The sequence below is a fragment of the Carassius carassius genome, chromosome 22, assembly GCF_963082965.1.
Source record: "Carassius carassius chromosome 22, fCarCar2.1, whole genome shotgun sequence".
NCBI lineage: Eukaryota > Metazoa > Chordata > Actinopteri > Cypriniformes > Cyprinidae > Carassius > Carassius carassius.
Genome location: NC_081776.1, coordinates 31,989,266 through 32,002,896, shown reverse-complemented (window position 1 = coordinate 32,002,896; position 13,631 = coordinate 31,989,266). Strand labels below are relative to the sequence as shown.

The 13,631-nt window shown below is 44.0% G+C and overlaps 27 non-coding genes across 27 annotated transcripts; all 27 read right to left on the bottom strand.

The window, feature by feature from the left end:
- Nucleotides 1–318: 318 nt before the first annotated feature.
- trnav-aac (transfer RNA valine (anticodon AAC)) lies at nucleotides 319–391 on the bottom strand. Its single transcript has one exon. It is a non-coding gene; the product is annotated as a tRNA-Val (tRNA).
- A 237-nt stretch (nucleotides 392–628) lies between these two features.
- On the bottom strand, nucleotides 629–701 carry trnav-uac (transfer RNA valine (anticodon UAC)). The gene has a single exon. It is a non-coding gene; the product is annotated as a tRNA-Val (tRNA).
- A 604-nt stretch (nucleotides 702–1,305) lies between these two features.
- trnav-cac (transfer RNA valine (anticodon CAC)) lies at nucleotides 1,306–1,378 on the bottom strand. The gene has a single exon. It is a non-coding gene; the product is annotated as a tRNA-Val (tRNA).
- Nucleotides 1,379–1,814: 436 nt separating this feature from the next.
- Nucleotides 1,815–1,887, bottom strand: trnav-cac (transfer RNA valine (anticodon CAC)). Its single transcript has one exon. It is a non-coding gene; the product is annotated as a tRNA-Val (tRNA).
- Nucleotides 1,888–2,015: 128 nt separating this feature from the next.
- Nucleotides 2,016–2,088, bottom strand: trnav-aac (transfer RNA valine (anticodon AAC)). The gene has a single exon. It is a non-coding gene; the product is annotated as a tRNA-Val (tRNA).
- A 236-nt stretch (nucleotides 2,089–2,324) lies between these two features.
- On the bottom strand, nucleotides 2,325–2,397 carry trnav-uac (transfer RNA valine (anticodon UAC)). Its single transcript has one exon. It is a non-coding gene; the product is annotated as a tRNA-Val (tRNA).
- Nucleotides 2,398–2,833: 436 nt separating this feature from the next.
- trnav-cac (transfer RNA valine (anticodon CAC)) lies at nucleotides 2,834–2,906 on the bottom strand. Its single transcript has one exon. It is a non-coding gene; the product is annotated as a tRNA-Val (tRNA).
- A 128-nt stretch (nucleotides 2,907–3,034) lies between these two features.
- On the bottom strand, nucleotides 3,035–3,107 carry trnav-aac (transfer RNA valine (anticodon AAC)). Its single transcript has one exon. It is a non-coding gene; the product is annotated as a tRNA-Val (tRNA).
- A 236-nt stretch (nucleotides 3,108–3,343) lies between these two features.
- Nucleotides 3,344–3,416, bottom strand: trnav-uac (transfer RNA valine (anticodon UAC)). The gene has a single exon. It is a non-coding gene; the product is annotated as a tRNA-Val (tRNA).
- A 605-nt stretch (nucleotides 3,417–4,021) lies between these two features.
- Nucleotides 4,022–4,094, bottom strand: trnav-cac (transfer RNA valine (anticodon CAC)). The gene has a single exon. It is a non-coding gene; the product is annotated as a tRNA-Val (tRNA).
- A 127-nt stretch (nucleotides 4,095–4,221) lies between these two features.
- trnav-aac (transfer RNA valine (anticodon AAC)) lies at nucleotides 4,222–4,294 on the bottom strand. Its single transcript has one exon. It is a non-coding gene; the product is annotated as a tRNA-Val (tRNA).
- A 236-nt stretch (nucleotides 4,295–4,530) lies between these two features.
- Nucleotides 4,531–4,603, bottom strand: trnav-uac (transfer RNA valine (anticodon UAC)). Its single transcript has one exon. It is a non-coding gene; the product is annotated as a tRNA-Val (tRNA).
- A 594-nt stretch (nucleotides 4,604–5,197) lies between these two features.
- Nucleotides 5,198–5,270, bottom strand: trnav-cac (transfer RNA valine (anticodon CAC)). The gene has a single exon. It is a non-coding gene; the product is annotated as a tRNA-Val (tRNA).
- A 127-nt stretch (nucleotides 5,271–5,397) lies between these two features.
- On the bottom strand, nucleotides 5,398–5,470 carry trnav-aac (transfer RNA valine (anticodon AAC)). The gene has a single exon. It is a non-coding gene; the product is annotated as a tRNA-Val (tRNA).
- A 236-nt stretch (nucleotides 5,471–5,706) lies between these two features.
- On the bottom strand, nucleotides 5,707–5,779 carry trnav-uac (transfer RNA valine (anticodon UAC)). The gene has a single exon. It is a non-coding gene; the product is annotated as a tRNA-Val (tRNA).
- A 603-nt stretch (nucleotides 5,780–6,382) lies between these two features.
- On the bottom strand, nucleotides 6,383–6,455 carry trnav-cac (transfer RNA valine (anticodon CAC)). The gene has a single exon. It is a non-coding gene; the product is annotated as a tRNA-Val (tRNA).
- Nucleotides 6,456–6,846: 391 nt separating this feature from the next.
- trnav-uac (transfer RNA valine (anticodon UAC)) lies at nucleotides 6,847–6,919 on the bottom strand. Its single transcript has one exon. It is a non-coding gene; the product is annotated as a tRNA-Val (tRNA).
- Nucleotides 6,920–7,730: 811 nt separating this feature from the next.
- On the bottom strand, nucleotides 7,731–7,803 carry trnav-aac (transfer RNA valine (anticodon AAC)). Its single transcript has one exon. It is a non-coding gene; the product is annotated as a tRNA-Val (tRNA).
- A 237-nt stretch (nucleotides 7,804–8,040) lies between these two features.
- trnav-uac (transfer RNA valine (anticodon UAC)) lies at nucleotides 8,041–8,113 on the bottom strand. Its single transcript has one exon. It is a non-coding gene; the product is annotated as a tRNA-Val (tRNA).
- Nucleotides 8,114–8,916: 803 nt separating this feature from the next.
- Nucleotides 8,917–8,989, bottom strand: trnav-aac (transfer RNA valine (anticodon AAC)). Its single transcript has one exon. It is a non-coding gene; the product is annotated as a tRNA-Val (tRNA).
- Nucleotides 8,990–9,225: 236 nt separating this feature from the next.
- On the bottom strand, nucleotides 9,226–9,298 carry trnav-uac (transfer RNA valine (anticodon UAC)). Its single transcript has one exon. It is a non-coding gene; the product is annotated as a tRNA-Val (tRNA).
- An 802-nt stretch (nucleotides 9,299–10,100) lies between these two features.
- trnav-aac (transfer RNA valine (anticodon AAC)) lies at nucleotides 10,101–10,173 on the bottom strand. Its single transcript has one exon. It is a non-coding gene; the product is annotated as a tRNA-Val (tRNA).
- A 236-nt stretch (nucleotides 10,174–10,409) lies between these two features.
- Nucleotides 10,410–10,482, bottom strand: trnav-uac (transfer RNA valine (anticodon UAC)). Its single transcript has one exon. It is a non-coding gene; the product is annotated as a tRNA-Val (tRNA).
- A 604-nt stretch (nucleotides 10,483–11,086) lies between these two features.
- On the bottom strand, nucleotides 11,087–11,159 carry trnav-cac (transfer RNA valine (anticodon CAC)). The gene has a single exon. It is a non-coding gene; the product is annotated as a tRNA-Val (tRNA).
- A 124-nt stretch (nucleotides 11,160–11,283) lies between these two features.
- On the bottom strand, nucleotides 11,284–11,356 carry trnav-aac (transfer RNA valine (anticodon AAC)). The gene has a single exon. It is a non-coding gene; the product is annotated as a tRNA-Val (tRNA).
- Nucleotides 11,357–11,592: 236 nt separating this feature from the next.
- trnav-uac (transfer RNA valine (anticodon UAC)) lies at nucleotides 11,593–11,665 on the bottom strand. Its single transcript has one exon. It is a non-coding gene; the product is annotated as a tRNA-Val (tRNA).
- Nucleotides 11,666–12,776: 1,111 nt separating this feature from the next.
- Nucleotides 12,777–12,849, bottom strand: trnav-cac (transfer RNA valine (anticodon CAC)). The gene has a single exon. It is a non-coding gene; the product is annotated as a tRNA-Val (tRNA).
- Nucleotides 12,850–13,631: the final 782 nt, after the last annotated feature.

Genomic DNA, 13,631 nt, shown 5'->3' with positions numbered 1-13,631 from the left:
TTTCTGCATCAACTACACCTTTGCTGACTATATTCATGCCTCTTGGCCGCAAAGCTTCGGTAGCATTGGGTTCCTCCTCAACAGAATGCCAATTGAACCATTGTGAAAAAGAGATTCACTGTTCCCGCCCAGTTTCGATCTGGGGACCTTTCACGTGTGAGGCCAACGTGATAACCACTACACTACGGAAACCTACCTACCTCTAAAACAGTCCAACATTTTTAATTGAAGTCTCTGTAAAATGTGCATAAAGGTAATGTCTTCTAAAGCCCACAGTCGGCTAAAAAGGGTTCATACTTTTCATCAAAAGGAAGCAGCTGTTTCTGCTCGGTTTCGAACCAAGGACCTTTCGCGTGTTAGGCGAACATGATGACCACTACACTACAGAAACTCCCTACTTCCACAGTAGTTCTCTTCCGCCATAATCTATACAATGATGTGCCGAAAACGCAAATAGGCAATCTGCGTAAATCCCACACACAACAGGACAGAGTTCATTCGGCGTGGCAGTCTACGCCGAGTTTCCAAATAATTTCCCTTAACTTATCTCGGAATTAAGGCGTTTGCAGCTTGGACCACCTGCCTACCAGACAGCCATTTCACCACAGAAAGAACAAAAGCCCCCACCTGTTTCCGCCCAGTTTCAAGCTGGGGACCTTTCGCGTGTAAGGCGAATGTGATAACCTCTACACTACGGAAACCTGCAGTCAAGGTTGGATCTGACCTTTTCATCGCACGCTTCTTGGAGCACGAATAAAATTACAGATTGCGTTGTGCTCTTCAGTCTGCAAATAGTTTTTTTTTGAGTGGCAAACCAAGCATTTTTCCAGTTGTCTGAAGGATTGCTGTGTGACCATTACTTTTTTGCTCTTTTTTAGGTTATTTAATATAATTGTTTTTAACGTTATACGAAATATTTTGTCTTTGAGTGCACCATCCATCTGTTCATTGAAAATGCCTGGTTTAAAGTACAGAGTCTGTCGGTGTGGCAGTTACTGCTGCCTAGTGTGGCTTAATAATTGTCTTCACACCTGTGTAAAGAAAGACCTTCGTGACGTAGAGCTGCTGCCTAACAGAGGGCCACTCTGACAAATATCTTCTTTCGTGTTCCTCAGAAGAAAGCCACGCAGGCTTGAAATGGCACGAGTGTGGGTTAGGTTTAGGTCAAACAGTGACTGCTCTTTCATTTCTGCATCAACTACACCTTTGCTGACTATATTCATGCCTCTTGGCCGCAAAGCTTCGGTAGCATTGAGTTCCTCCTCAACAGAATGCCAATTGAACCATTGTGAAAAAGAGATTCACTGTTCCCGCCCAGTTTCGAACTGGGGACCTTTCGCGTGTGAGGCGAACGTGATAACCACTACACTACGGAAACCTACCTACCTCTCCAAACAGTCCAACATTTTTAATTGAAGGCTCTGTAAAATGTGCATAAAGGTAATGTCTTCTAAAGCCCACAGTCGGCTAAAAAGGGTTCATACTTTTCATCAAAAGGAAGCAGCTGTTTCTGCTCGGTTTCGAAACACGGACTTTTCGCATGTTAGGCGAACGTGATGACCACTACACTACAGAAACTCCCCACTTCCACACTAGTACTCTTTCGCCATAATCTTTACAATGATGTGCCCAAACGCAAATAGGCAATCTGCGTAAATCCCACACACAACAGGACAGAGTTCATTCGGCGTGGCAGTCTATGCAGAGTTTCCAAATAATTTCCCTTAACTTACCTCGGAATTAAGGCGTTTGCAGCTTGGACCACCTGCCTACCAGACAGCCATTTCACCAAAGAAAGAACAAAAGCCCCCACCTGTTTCCGCCCAGTTTCGAACTGGGGACCTTTCGCGTGTGAGGAGAACGTGATAACCACTACACTACGGAAACCTACCTACCTCTCTCAAACAGTCCAACATTTTTTATTGAAGGCTCTGTAAAATGTGCATAAAGGTAATGTCTTCTAAAGCCCACAGTCGGCTAAAAAGGGTTCATACTTTTCATCAAAAGGAAGCAGCTGTTTCTGCTCGGTTTCGAACCGAGGACCTTTCGCGTGTTAGGCGAACGTGATGACCACTACACTACAGAAACTCCCCACTACCACACTAGTTCTCTTTCGCCATAATCTATACAATGATGTGCCCAAACGCAAATAGGCAATCTGCGTAAATCCCACACACAACAGGACAGAGTTCATTCGGCGTGGCAGTCTATGCTGAGTTTCCAAATAATTTCCCCTAACTTACCTTGGAATTAAGGCGTTTGCAGCTTGGACCACCTGCCTACCAGACAGCCATTTCACCACAGAAAGAACAAAAGCCCCCACCTGTTTCCACCCAGTTTCGAGCTGGGGACCTTTCGCGTGTAAGGCGAATGTGATAACCTCTACACTACGGAAACCTACCTACCTCTCCAAACAGTCCAACATTTTTAATTGAAGGCTCTGTAAAATGTGCATAAAGGTAATGTCTTCTAAAGCCCACAGTCGGCTAAAAAGGGTTCATACTTTTCATCAAAAGGAAGCAGCTGTTTCTGCTCGGTTTCGAAACACGGACTTTTCGCATGTTAGGCGAACGTGATGACCACTACACTACAGAAACTCCCCACTTCCACACTAGTACTCTTTCGCCATAATCTTTACAATGATGTGCCCAAACGCAAATAGGCAATCTGCGTAAATCCCACACACAACAGGACAGAGTTCATTCGGCGTGGCAGTCTATGCAGAGTTTCCAAATAATTTCCCTTAACTTACCTCGGAATTAAGGCGTTTGCAGCTTGGACCACCTGCCTACCAGACAGCCATTTCACCAAAGAAAGAACAAAAGCCCCCACCTGTTTCCGCCCAGTTTCGAACTGGGGACCTTTCGCGTGTGAGGAGAACGTGATAACCACTACACTACGGAAACCTACCTACCTCTCTCAAACAGTCCAACATTTTTTATTGAAGGCTCTGTAAAATGTGCATAAAGGTAATGTCTTCTAAAGCCCACAGTCGGCTAAAAAGGGTTCATACTTTTCATCAAAAGGAAGCAGCTGTTTCTGCTCGGTTTCGAACCGAGGACCTTTCGCGTGTTAGGCGAACGTGATGACCACTACACTACAGAAACTCCCCACTACCACACTAGTTCTCTTTCGCCATAATCTATACAATGATGTGCCCAAACGCAAATAGGCAATCTGCGTAAATCCCACACACAACAGGACAGAGTTCATTCGGCGTGGCAGTCTATGCTGAGTTTCCAAATAATTTCCCCTAACTTACCTTGGAATTAAGGCGTTTGCAGCTTGGACCACCTGCCTACCAGACAGCCATTTCACCACAGAAAGAACAAAAGCCCCCACCTGTTTCCACCCAGTTTCGAGCTGGGGACCTTTCGCGTGTAAGGCGAATGTGATAACCTCTACACTACGGAAACCTGAAGTCAAGGTTGGATCTGACCTTTTCATCGCACGCTTCTTGGAGCACGTATAAAATTACAGATTGCATTGTGCTCTTCAGTCTGCAAATAGCTTTTTTTTGAGTGGCAAACCAAGCATTTTTCCAGTTGTCTGAAGGATTTCTCTGTGACCATTACTTTTTTGCTCTTTTTTTAGGTTATTTAATTTAATTGTTTTTAACGTTATACTAAAAATTTTGTCTTTGAGTGCACCATCCATCTGTTCATTGAAACTGCCTGGTTTAAAGTACAGAGTCTGTCGGTGTGGCAGTTACTGCTGCCTAGTGTGGCTTAATAATTGTCTTCACACCTGTGTAAAGAAAGACCTTCGTGACGTAGAGCTTCTGCCTAACAGAGGGCCACTCTGACAAATATCTTCTTTCGTGTTCCTCAGAAGAAAGCCACGCAGGCTTGAAATGGCACGAGTGTGGGTTAGGTTTAGGTCAAACAGTGACTGCTCTTTCATTTCTGCATCAACTACACCTTTGCTGACTATATTCATGCCTCTTGGCCGCAAAGCTTCGGTAGCATTGAGTTCCTCCTCAACAGAATGCCAATTGAACCATTGTGAAAAAGAGATTCACTGTTCCCGCCCAGTTTCGAACTGGGGACCTTTCGCGTGTGAGGCGAACGTGATAACCACTACACTACGGAAACCTACCTACCTCTCCAAACAGTCCAACATTTTTAATTGAAGGCTCTGTAAAATGTGCATAAAGGTAATGTCTTCTAAAGCCCACAGTCGGCTAAAAAGGGTTCATACTTTTCATCAAAAGGAAGCAGCTGTTTCTGCTCGGTTTCGAACCGAGGAACTTTCGCGTGTTAGGCGAACGTGATGACCACTACACTACAGAAACTCCCCACTTCCACACTAGTTCTCTTTCGCCATAATCTATACAATGATGTGCCCAAACGCAAATAGGCAATCTGCGTAAATCCCACACACAACAGGACAGAGTTCATTCGGCGTGGCAGTCTATGCCGAGTTTCCAAATAATTTCCCTTAACTTACCTCGGAATTAAGGCGTTTGCAGCTTGGACCACCTGCCTACCAGACAGCCATTTCACCAAAGAAAGAACAAAAGCCCCCACCTGTTTCCGCCCAGTTTCAAGCTGGGGACCTTTCGCGTGTAAGGCGAATGTGATAACCTCTACACTACGGAAACCTGCAGTCAAGGTTGGATCTGACCTTTTCATCGCACGCTTCTTGGAGCACGAATAAAATTACAGATTGCGTTGTGCTCTTCAGTCTGCAAATAGTTTTTTTTTGAGTGGCAAACCAAGCATTTTTCCAGTTGTCTGAAGGATTGCTCTGTGACCATTACTTTTTTAGGTTATTTAATATAATTGTTTTTAACGTTATACGAAATATTTTGTCTTTGAGTGCACCATCCATCTATTCATTGAAACTGCCTGGTTTAAAGTACAGAGTCTGTCGGTGTGGCAGTTACTGCTGCCTAGTGTGGCTTAATAATTGTCTTCACACCTGTGTAAAGAAAGACCTTCGTGACGTAGAGCTGCTGCCTAACAGAGGGCCACTCTGACAAATATCTTCTTTCGTGTTCCTCAGAAGAAAGCCACGCAGGCTTGAAATGGCACGAGTGTGGGTTAGGTTTAGGTCAAACAGTGACTGCTCTTTCATTTCTGCATCAACTACACCTTTGCTGACTATATTCATGCCTCTTGGCCGCAAAGCTTCGGTAGCATTGAGTTCCTCCTCAACAGAATGCCAATTGAACCATTGTGAAAAAGAGATTCACTGTTCCCGCCCAGTTTCGAACTGGGGACCTTTCGCGTGTGAGGCGATCGTGATAACCACTACACTACGGAAACCTACCTACCTCTCCAAACAGTCCAACATTTTTAATTGAAGGCTCTGTAAAATGTGCATAAAGGTAATGTCTTCTAAAGCCCACAGTCGGCTAAAAAGGGTTCATACTTTTCATCAAAAGGAAGCAGCTGTTTCTGCTCGGTTTCGAAACGAGGACCTTTCGCGTGTTAGGCGAACGTGATGACCACTACACTACAGAAACTCCCCACTTCCACACTAGTTCTCTTTCGCCATAATCTATACAATGATGTGCCCAAACGCAAATAGGCAATCTGCGTAAATCCCACACACAACAGGACAGAGTTCATTCGGCTTGGCAGTCTACGCCGAGTTTCCAAGTAATTTCCCTTAACTTACCTCGGAATTAAGGCGTTTGCAGCTTGGACCACCTGCCTACCAGACAGCCATTTCACCACAGAAAGAAAAAAAGCCCCCACCTGTTTCCGCCCAGTTTCGAGCTGGGGACCTTTCGCGTGTAAGGCGAATGTGATAACCTCTACACTACGGAAACCTGCAGTCAAGGTTGGATCTGACCTTTTCATCGCACACTTCTTGGAGCACGAATAAAATTACAAATTGCATTGTGCTCTTCAGTCTGCAAATAGTTTTTTTTGAGTGGCAAACCAAGCATTTTTCCAGTTGTCTGAAGGATTGCTCTGTGACCATTACTTTTTTGCTCTTTTTTAGGTTATTTAATATAATTGTTTTTAACGTTATACAAAATATTTTGTCTTTGAGTGCACCATCCATCTGTTCATTGATACTGCCTGGTTTAAAGTACAGAGTCTGTCGGTGTGGCAGTTACTGCTGCCTAGTGTGGCTTAATAATTGTCTTCACACCTGTGTAAAGAAAGGCCTTCGTGACGTAGAGCTGCTGCCTAACAGAGGGCCACTTTGACAAATATCTTTTTTCGTGTTCCTCAGAAGAAAGCCACGCAGGCTTGAAATGGCACAAGTGTGGGTTAGGTTTAGGTCAAACAGTGACTGCTCTTTCATTTCTGCATCAACTACACCTTTGCTGACTATATTCATGCCTCTTGGCCACAAAGCTTCGGTAGCATTGAGTTCCTCCTCAACAGAATGCCAATTGAACCATTGTGAAAAAGAGATTCACTGTTCCCGCCCAGTTTCGAACTGGGGACATTTCGCGTGTGAGGCGAACGCGATAACCACTACACTACGGAAACCTAGCTCCCTCAAACAATCCAACATTTTTAATTGAAGGCTCTGAAAAATGTGCATAAAGGTAATGTCTTCTAAAGCCCACAGTCGGCTAAAAAGGGTTCATACTTTTCATCAAAAGGAAGCAGCTGTTTCTGCTCGGTTTCGAAACGAGGACCTTTCGCGTGTTAGGCGAACGTGATGACCACTATACTACAGAAACTCCCTACTTCCACAGTAGTTCTCTTTCGTCATAATCTATACAATGATGTGCCCAAACGCAAATAGGCAATCTGCGTAAATCCCACACACAACAGGAGTTTCCAAATAATTTCCCTCGGAATTAAGGCGTTTGCAGCTTGGACCACCTGCCTACCAGACAGCCATTTCACCACAGAAAGAACAAAAGTCCCCACCTGTTTCCGCCCAGTTTCAAGCTGGGGACCTTTCGCGTGTAAGGCGAATGTGATAACCTCTACACTACGGAAACCTGCAGTCAAGGTTGGATCTGACCTTTTCATCGCACGCTTCTTGGAGCACGAATAAAATTACAGATTGCGTTGTGCTCTTCAGTCTGCAAATAGTTTTTTTTTGAGTGGCAAACCAAGCATTTTTCCAGTTGTCTTAAGGATTGCTCTGTGACCATTACTTTTTTGCTCTTTTTTAGGTTATTTAATTTGATTGTTTTTAACGTTATTCGAAATATTTTGTCTTTGAGTGCACCATCCATCTGTTCATTGAAACTGCCTGGTTTAAAGTACAGAGTCTGTCGGTGTGGCAGTTACTGCTGCCTAGTGTGGCTTAATAATTGTCTTCACACCTGTGTAAAGAAAGGCCTTCGTGACGTAGAGCTGCTGCCTAACAGAGGGCCACTCTGACAAATATCTTCTTTCGTGTTCCTCAGAAGAAAGCCACGCAGGCTTGAAATGGCACGAGTGTGGGTTAGGTTTAGGTCAAACAGTGACTGCTCTTTCATTTCTGCATCAACTACACCTTTGCTGACTATATTCATGCCTCTTGGCCGCAAAGCTTCGGTAGCATTGGGTTCCTCCTCAACAGAATGCCAATTGAACCATTGTGAAAAAGAGATTCACTGTTCCCACCCAGTTTCGAACTGGGGACCTTTCCCGTGTGAGGCGAACGTGATAACCACTACACTACGGAAACCTACCTACCTACCTACCGTTAAAACAGTCCAACATTTTTAATTGAAGTCTCTGTAAAATGTGCATAAAGGTAATGTCTTCTAAAGCCCACAGTCGGCTAAAAAGGGTTCATACTTTTCATCAAAAGGAAGCAGCTGTTTCTGCTCGGTTTCGAACCGAGGACCTTTCGCTTGTTAGGCGAACGTGATGACCACTACACTACAGATACTCCCCACTTCCACACTAGTTCTCTTTCGCCCATAATCTATACAATGATGTGCCCAAAAGCAAATAGGCAATCTGTGTAAATCCCACACACAACAGGACAGAGTTCATTCGGCGTGGCAGTCTACGCCGAGTTTCCAAATAATTTCCCTTAACTTACCTCGGAATTAAGGCGTTTGCAGCTTGGACCACCTGCCTACCAGACAGCCATTTCACCACAGAAAGAAAAAAAGCCCCCACCTGTTTCCGCCCAGTTTCGAGCTGGGGACCTTTCGCGTGTAAGGCGAATGTGATAACCTCTACACTACGGAAACCTGCAGTCAAGGTTGTATCTGACCTTTTCATCGCACGCTTCTTGGAGCACTAATAAAATTACAGATTGCGTTGTGCTCTTCAGTCTGCAAATAGCTTTTTTTTGAGTGGCAAACCAAGCATTTTTCCAGTTGTTTGAAGGATTGCTCTGTGACCATTACTTTTTTGCTCTTTTTTAGGTTATTTAATTTAATTGTTTTTAACATTATACGAAATATTTTGTCTTTGAGTGCACCATCCATCTGTTCATTGAAACTGCCTGGTTTAAAGTACAGAGTCTGTCGGTGTGGCAGTTACTGCTGCCTAGTGTGGCTTAATAATTGTCTTCACACCTGTGTAAAGAAAGGCCTTCGTGACGTAGAGCTGCTGCCTAACAGAGGGCCACTCTGACAAATATCTTCTTTCGTGTTCCTCAGAAGAAAGCCACGCAGGCTTGAAATGGCATGAGTGTGGGTTAGGTTTAGGTCAAACAGTGACTGCTCTTTCATTTCTGCATCAACTACACCTTTGCTGACTATATTCATGCCTCTTGGCCGCAAAGCTTCGGTAGCATTGAGTTCCTCCTCAACAGAATGCCAATTGAACCATTGTGAAAAAGAGATTCACTGTTTCCGCCCAGTTTCAAACTGGGGACCTTTTGCTTGTGAGGCGAACGTGATAACCACTACTCTACGGAAACCTACCTACCTCTAAAACAGTCCAACATTTTTAATTGAAGTCTCTGTAAAATGTGCATAAAGGTAATGTCTTCTAAAGCCCACAGTCGGCTAAAAAGGGTTCATACTTTTCATCAAAAGGAAGCAGCTGTTTCTGCTCGGTTTCGAACCAAGGACCTTTCGCGTGTTAGGCGAACGTGATGACCACTACACTACAGAAACTCCCCACTTCCACACTAGTTCTCTTTCGCCATAATCTATACAATGATGTGCCCAAAAGCAAATAGGCAATCTGTGTAAATCCCACACACAACAGGACAGAGTTCATTCGGCGTGGCAGTCTACGCCGAGTTTCCAAATAATTTCCCTTAACTTACCTTGGAATTAAGGCGTTTGCAGCTTGGACCACCTGCCTACCAGACAGCCATTTCACCACAGAAAGAAAAAAAGCCCCCACCTGTTTCCGCCCAGTTTCGAGCTGGGGACCTTTCGCGTGTAAGGCGAATGTGATAACCTCTACACTACGGAAACGTGCAAACAAGGTTGTATCTGACCTTTTCATCGCACGCTTCTTGGAGCACGAATAAAATTACAGATTGCGTTGTGCTCTTCAGTCTGCAAATAGCTTTTTTTTGAGTGGCAAACCAAGCATTTTTCCAGTTGTTTGAAGGATTGCTCTGTGACCATTACTTTTTTGCTCTTTTTTAGGTTATTTAATTTAATTGTTTTTAACGTTATACGAAATATTTTGTCTTTGAGTGCACCATCCATCTGTTCATTGAAACTGCCTGGTTTAAAGTACAGAGTCTGTCGGTGTGGCAGTTACTGCTGCCTAGTGTGGCTTAATAATTGTCTTCACACCTGTGTAAAGAAAGGCCTTCGTGACGTAGAGCTGCTGCCTAACAGAGGGCCACTCTGACAAATATCTTCTTTCGTGTTCCTCAGAAGAAAGCCACGCAGGCTTGAAATGGCACGAGTGTGGGTTAGGTTTAGGTCAAACAGTGACTGCTCTTTCATTTCTGCATCAACTACACCTTTGCTGACTATATTCATGCCTCTTGGCCGCAAAGCTTCGGTAGCATTGAGTTCCTCCTCAACAGAATGCCAATTGAACCATTGTGAAAAAGAGATTCACTGTTCCCGCCCAGTTTCGAACTGGGGACCTTTCGCGTGTGAGGCCAACGTGATAACCACTACTCTACGGAAACCTACCTACCTCTAAAACAGTCCAACATTTTTAATTGAAGTCTCTGTAAAATGTGCATAAAGGTAATGTCTTCTAAAGCCCACAGTCGGCTAAAAAGGTTCATACTTTTCATCAAAAGGAAGCAGCTGTTTCTGCTCGGTTTCGAACCAAGGACCTTTCGCGTGTTAGGCGAACATGATGACCACTACACTACAGAAACTCCCCACTTCCACACTAGTTCTCTTTCGCCATAATCTATACAATGATGTGCCCAAAAGCAAATAGGCAATCTGTGTAAATCCCACACACAACAGGACAGAGTTCATTCGGCGTGGCAGTCTACGCCGAGTTTCCAAATAATTTCCCTTAACTTACCTCGGAATTAAGGCGTTTGCAGCTTGGACCACCTGCCTACCAGACAGCCATTTCACCACAGAAAGAAAAAAAGCCCCCACCTGTTTCCGCCCAGTTTCGAGCTGGGGACCTTTCGCGTGTAAGGCGAATGTGATAACCTCTACACTACGGAAACCTGCAGTCAAGGTTGTATCTGACCTTTTCATCGCACGCTTCTTGGAGCACGAATAAAATTACAGATTGCGTTGTGCTCTTCAGTCTGCAAATAGTTTTTTTTTGAGTGGCAAACCAAGCATTTTTCCATTTTTCTGTAGGATTGCTCTGTGACCATTACTTTTTTGCTCTTTTTTAGGTTATTTAATATAATTGTTTTTAACGTTATACGAAATATTTTGTCTTTGAGTGCACCATCCATCTGTTCATTGAAAATGCCTGGTTTAAAGTACAGAGTCTGTCGGTGTGGCAGTTACTGCTGCCTAGTGTGGCTTAATAATTGTCTTCACACCTGTGTAAAGAAAGGCCTTCGTGACGTAGAGCTGCTGCCTAACAGAGGGCCACTCTGACAAATATCTTCTTTCGTGTTCCTCAGAAGAAAGCCACGCAGGCTTGAAATGGCACGAGTGTGGGTTAGGTTTAGGTCAAACAGTGACTGCTCTTTCATTTCTGCATCAACTACACCTTTGCTAACTATATTCATGCCTCTTGGCCGCAAAGCTTCGGTAGCGTTGAGTTCCTCCTCAACAGAATGCCAATTGAACCATTGTGAAAAAGAGATTCACTGTTCCCGCCCAGTTTCGAACAGGGGACCTTTCGCATGTGAGGCGAACGTGATAACCACTACACTACGGAAACCTACCTCCCTCAAACAGTCCAACATTTTTAATTGAAGGCTCTGTAAAATGTGCATAAAGGTAATGTCTTCTAAAGTCCACAGTCGGCTAAAAAGGGTTCATACTTTTCATCAAAAGGAAGCAGCTGTTTCTGCTCGGTTTCGAACCGAGGACCTTTTGCGTGTTAGGCGAACGTGATGACCACTACACTACAGAAACTCCCCACTTCCACACTAGTTCTCTTTCGCCATAATCTATACAATGATGTGCCCAAACGCAAATAGGCAATCTGCGTAAATCCCACACACAACAGGACAGAGTTCATTCGGCGTGGCAGTCTATGCCGAGTTTCCAAATAATTTCCCTTAACTTACCTCGGAATTAAGGCGTTTGCAGCTTGGACCACCTGCCTACCAGACAGCCATTTCACCACAGAAAGAACAAAAGCCCCCACCTGTTTCCGCCCAGTTTCGAGCTGGGGACCTTTCGCGTGTAAGGCGAATGTGATAACCTCTACACTACGGAAACCTGAAGTCAAGGTTGGATCTGACCTTTTCATCGCACGCTTCTTGGAGCACGTATAAAATTACAGATTGCGTTGTGCTCTTCAGTCTGCAAATAGCTTTTTTTTTGAGTGGCAAACCAAGCATTTTTCCAGTTGTCTGAAGGATTTCTCTGTGACCATTACTTTTTTGCTCTTTTTTAGGTTATTTAATTTAATTGTTTTTAACGTTATACGAAATATTTTGTCTTTGAGTGCACCATCCATCTGTTCATTGAAACTGCCTGGTTTAAAGTACAGAGTCTGTCGGTGTGGCAGTTACTGCTGCCTAGTGTGGCTTAATAATTGTCTTCACACCTGTGTAAAGAAAGGCCTTCGTGACGTAGAGCTGCTGCCTAACAGAGGGCCACTCTGACAAATATCTTCTTTCGTGTTCCTCAGAAGAAAGCCACGCAGGCTTGAAATGGCACAAGTGTGGGTTAGGTTTAGGTCAAACAGTGACTGCTCTTTCATTTCTGCATCAAATACACCTTTGCTGACTATATTCATGCCTCTTGGCCGCAAAGCTTCGGTAGCATTGAGTTCCTCCTCAACAGAATGCCAATTGAACCATTGTGAAAAAGAGATTCACTGTTCCCGCCCAGTTTCGAAGAAGGGACCTTTCGCGTGTGAGGCGAAAGTGATAACCACTACACTACGGAAACCTACCTCCCTTAAACAGTCCAACATTTTTAATTGAAGGCTCTGTAAAATGTGCATAAAGGTAATGTCTTCTAAAGTCCACAGTCGGCTAAAAAGGGTTCATACTTTTCATCAAAAGGAAGCAGCTGTTTCTGTTCGGTTTCGAACCAAGGACCTTTTGAGTGTTAGGCGAACGTGATGACCACTACACTACAGAAACTCCCCACTTCCACACTAGTTCTCTTTCGCCATAATCTATACAATGATGTGCCCAAACGCAAATAGGCAATCTGCGTAAATCCCACACACAACAGGACAGAGTTCATTCGGCGTGGCAGTCTATGCCGAGTTTCCAAATAATTTCCCTTAACTTACCTCGGAATTAAGGCGTTTGCAGCTTGGACCACCTGCCTACCAGACAGCCATTTCACCAAAGAAAGAACAAAAGCCCCCACCTGTTTCCGCCCAGTTTCGAACTGGGGACCTTTCGCGTGTGAGGAGAACGTGATAACCACTACACTACGGAAACCTACCTACCTCTCTCAAACAGTCCAACATTTTTTATTGAAGGCTCTGTAAAATGTGCATAAAGGTAATGTCTTCTAAAGCCCACAGTCGGCTAAAAAGGGTTCATACTTTTCATCAAAAGGAAGCAGCTGTTTCTGCTCGGTTTCGAACCGAGGACCTTTCGCGCGGGAGCCGAAAATAGTTAAGCTTAACTTCTCTTAACTTTTCCCATTCATTCTCTATGGTAGTGCTTAACACTACGGATGCAATATATTTGTGGCCACACGTAGATTTCCTGGCGCTGTTTCGCTTCTTCCGTGGCGGGGAATTCAAACAGCAGATACTCATCTGTCAATCATTCGCTCTGAAGGAGAGGAGACGCGTTTTACGATCGGAGATTTCTTCACGAAATTGTTTTGTTTGAACAACATATGCTGCCAAACTCCCAACAAGCAGGTAAAGTGAATTCTGTGTTTCTTTTAAAAAAACTAAACCAAAAAAAAAACTTACAATTAATTACTTATTATATTATCATATAATCATACTTATGTGATTAATTATAGCAACTGTTTTGAATGTTATGTGATTTTCAAGACTAACAGAGGGCCACTCTGACAAATATCTTCTTTCGTGTTCCTCAGAAGAAAGCCACGCAGGCTTGAAATGGCACGAGTGTGGGTTAGGTTTAGGTCAAACAGTGACTGCTCTTTCATTTCTGCATCAACTACACCTTTGCTGACTATATTCATGCCTCTTGGCCGCAAAGCTTCGGTAGCATTGAGTTCCTCCTCAACAGAATGCCAA